Consider the following 4,705-nt stretch of genomic DNA (forward strand, 5'->3'; position numbering starts at 1 on the left):
ACAGTATTGTCTATCTATACCACATTAAATTACTGCTCCACTTGAAAAGACAATGTGTTATCAGTCTACCATATTTTCTATTACAAAGCCTAACTAAGATGTCGAAGACCATTCAAAAGCAGAAGGGAAATGAAGACAAGAGCCTATACCACTTTGGCTTAATTAAAATTCTTATTGAGCATGAATTGCAGAGAAGAGGGAAAATGTGGAAGGAGTTCTTAGCTGCTAACCAAATTAGAGATGAGGAAGACAAAGAAGAATTGCAGGAGGACTCAGGGTTCATGAAGGATATTGATGAAGAAATCCCAGTATCCAAAGCCAGCAAGGCACCTCTACCTGTGAGCAGCATAAGGACTAGGAAAATGAGAAAGGAAGATACTAAGAGGGCAAAACAAGATAAAATTTTCACCACTTACTCACGAAGAACAAGGAGGACACCAAAAGCCCAATTACAAGAAGACCAGCTTGAATCCAATGCACCTATACCAATGGATGTTAGAGTGGTGACCACTCACCACCAGGGCTAGGAGGTGATATAGAGGTAGAAAGCAATAACAGGCAGGAAAAATGTTCACCACCTCCCATTAAGAGACAGAATAAATTGGAGAAACAAATTGAAGAATTAAAGGAAGAGCTCATGGAGGCTAATATGCTAGAAAAAGTTATCAAGAAAGAAAATGAAATGCTCCGAGCGCAGAGTAAAGAAACTCAAAAGAAGAATGAAAAGTTAAGGGAAAGAATCAGTGAACTGGAGGCTGAGCAAACAGATATTTGTAATTGGGCCACTAAGTGGTACAATCGGAAGAAGACCCTCAAAGAAAAATACAAAAGATTAAAGCAGGAGCTCAAGGGTCAGAAAGATACCCAGGTGAAAAAGAATGTGGACACATTGCTAAAGGCAGCAGAGATCCAGGCAGGGACAGAGTTCAAGGGAAGCACTTCGAGGTTAGCATGAGGACATGCTAATTCCTTAAGTCGGGGAGAGATGTTGGTACCATCCTATGACCTCATTTTTCCTCCTAAAACATATCATTTTCCTACTTCTTTTCATCATATATCTCTTAGATTCCTTGAAAATTGACTAGTTAATAGTCCTATAGTTATTAAAATGCATTGAAATTGATTTAGGAGTTTTATGTTAAAGAATTAGAAGTTTTTGGTAAAATGGTTACAGGAAGTTCCAACATCCTGTAATTGGCTCATTGTTTGACATGTGGCACAATAGCTAGGCTAGAGCGAAAGGCAGGGATGAAAAGTAGAATGTCCAAGCATGGACGAATACCTATCCTACAGCAGAATCGACCCTCCTACATGCGCGGTCAACACAGGTCAAAGTATGGCATACTGGCGACAAAGGCAGCAACAGCAGAGCATTCTAAATTGATTTAGTTTTTGTTCTTTTTTTTGAAATCAGTTTAGGATGGAAACATTTTAAAAATCTCGACATGGTAAAAGCGGCAACAGCCATATCATGAATGTGCATTCGTTTTCGAAATGTAAGGGTTGTAAAAATACATATGTAAATACAGTCCGGTGTAATCAATGGATGGTTAATCGTTGTATCATTTGAAACAGAGTTTTGAACTTAATATCAAGAATCCAGTTACAGTCATGACCCTTGTCTTGTTGCGTTGATTTTATAACCGGTTGAATGCAGTCCAGTATACCTCTGGAACGCGGACGGGCCCTGCGTTAAACTGGTATACTGTCATTTTCGTTTATTCGCAACTTAGGGTATTACATGACATCCACAGTAGTTAAGATTGGTTTCCGATTTCAATAGTTAAGATTGGTTGATGATTTCAATCGAATGCATATGGTTTGTGTTTGTGATAATGCTTGAACAATCATCACTGAGATCGTGAAGCGCGTCCTGTAAGGGATTCGATCCCTGTGTTGTCTTTTAAAGCAATGTCATGAACTTTGTTTTCATTTCAAAATCTGTCTATGATCTCTGTATATTTTTATCTTGTATGAATATTAGTGAATGTTGGGTATTTGCTAAACAAGGGTTTTATGTATAATGTCTATGTAAGGAGATTGAAATCTACAGTGTTTAATTTGGTAAATGAATTTAATGACAGTGTTGTAATTAGGTATATTAGCAGAGTGACCTAAGTGTTTGGATGATAGGTAACATAACCCGATCTTCCGTAAAGAAGTTTTGTGACCTACATCATAACCACTTAGCTAATAATCCTTTATGTCTATATACTTTAGACGCATGCCTCTAAGCTTACGCATCCTGGTCGATAATAAATATGGTCTAGTCTAGAACCCTAGATAGAACACTACATTTTGGCGCCGTTGCCGGGGAGGCGTACTTAAAGGATTTAAAAAAAAAAAAATCAATACACAAAAAAAAAAAACACAGTTAGAAATCATGTTCATTTATGCCTAGATTTAGAGACAGTCAAGGTAGATTTGTAAAAACCCCCCACCATCTAAAAGCTAACCCATCATCATCAGGAGCAGACTTTCTAGGGAATACAACACCGGCTGAGGAAGTTATCCAAGCCTTAGAAGAAAAACAAAAGTCAGGACAGAGACTTACCCTCATTGAAAGGCAAACTTTATTCACACATAAATCGCAGAAGAAGCACTTTCCTAGACCTTCCACACAAGGAGAAAGTAGCACAGTGACCGAACAATCTTTCTTTAATCTCCTTTTTCAAACAAGTGACACTGACACAGAGAGACCTATTAGAATCGCTGAGGAAGGATCTGGATCAATACCACATCAAGGAGATGAAGAGGAGTCAACTTTTAAGTTTCCTATACATGAACCATAGGAAGATGATGAGATCAAAATGAAAAACATACCCCCATCCGTGCTACCAAACTTCTATGGTATGGCTTCGGAGGATCCAGACTCATTCTTGTTCAAGTTTGACATTGTATGTCGAACATATGGCTATACAGATGATGCTCATAGGCTTAGACTATTCCCAGCAACATTAAAGGCATCAGCCTTAAGATGGTTCATGAGGCTTGGTGAGTATGCTATAGTTGATTAGGATGGCATGAGGAGAATATTTCTAAGGAAATATCAGCCTTATTGCAGATCCAAAGATTCTAAAGATGATATCTTTAGAATGAGCCAGCAAGAGGATGAAACCTTAGAGGAATATTTAGAACGGTTTGTCTACAACTTACAAAAATCTAAACACCGAACTATGCCTCTTGATCTGATCCGCACAATATTCTTGAAAGGTATCCGAGAGGAATACATGGATGATCTCAACTTGATGGGCAAAGGTGACATTTCTGCCTTACCCTTTGAAGAAATCGCTGAGTTGTGCGAAAAGTATTCAAGGAGTAAAGCTAAAATGGGAAAGAGAACCCTGTCATCCAAAGTCACAAAATCTGCCTCTGCAAGTGTCACAAGGGCTGAAATAGGGAATATTTTAGAAGAGTTTAAAACAGATCTGTTAAGCACCCTAGGGAACCAAATTGACACTTTAAAAGCTAAGAAGAAACAAGAAGATGAAGATCAGATAATGGATATCTTCTGCCCAAAATGCCAGAAGAAACATGCATTAAAAGACTGCCCTCTAGAAAACATCCAAGTTTGTGCTTTCTGTACTGAACATCATGATATGTTTAACTGTCCTAAAGTTAAGGTTTTGCAGAACTGTAATATGGCATCCAATACAGAGATGGAAAACGTGTACTACATGGGCACAAAGCGACCATGGCAGCCAAGGCCAGCACCTCAAGGTATGTTTCCAAATCAAAATTTGCAATTTCCTATGAATGATCAAATGTATGCACAAAACTCATGGAATGTACCCATGCCATGGCAGCACCAAAACCAACCACAACATTAATGGAGACCGTCTCAACAGTACTTTCAATCTTATCATACATATCCTCAATCATACCCACCATACTCACAACCATATCAACAATACCAACAGCCGTATTCATTACATTCTCAACCATATCAGCAGTATCCTCAGCAAGTTGTTTATCAGCCCCAACCTCCTCAACAAGCACTGCCTGCTCCTCCACCAATAAATCCACCACAACTGCAATTTCCAGCTAACTCACAACCTCCCAAACCCACTCAAATTCCTGCTCAAAATGTCCCAAATCCAAATAATAGAGCAGAGAGGCCAGCCTACAATGTAGAAGAGGGAACTTCATATTCCACACTGCCTTTGCAAAATATTAACTTGAGGTCTGGTAGGGTACTCCACAAAGATTCTCCAATAACAGATAAGCAAGAAGAAAACACAGAAAATGAAAATGAAAGGACAAATCAAAGAAAACAAAACAATGATACCAAAGATAAACAGATGCAACCACTGCATCCACCTTTTCCAGACCGATTGGTCCAAATAAAACCTCCATTGTCTATACCACAGTTTGATGTCTTAGATGAACTCAAGAATGTCTACATAAAAATTCCACTGCTGCAAGCTATAAAAGACATTCCCATCTATACTAAGGCCATCAAAGACATATGTCTCAAGAATCCTGCTAGAAAAAGGATTGATCCTCAAACCATTCATGTCATAGGACATTTAGCAGACCTTATGACCAATACCATCTCCATGGAAAATTATGTTGATCCTGGCATTCCCAAAGTGACCACCATCATTAACAACATACCAAACACTTTGATAGATCTTGGGGCCGCAATCAATGTCATGACTCTTGAAACCATGAGAACACTCCAGCTCATAAATTTGCAACATAC

Source organism: Pinus tabuliformis, chromosome 2_1 (assembly GCF_031772625.1).
Source record: "Pinus tabuliformis cultivar Carrire ecotype Pingquan chromosome 2_1, CPIR1, whole genome shotgun sequence".
Classification (NCBI taxonomy): domain Eukaryota; kingdom Viridiplantae; phylum Streptophyta; class Pinopsida; order Pinales; family Pinaceae; genus Pinus; species Pinus tabuliformis.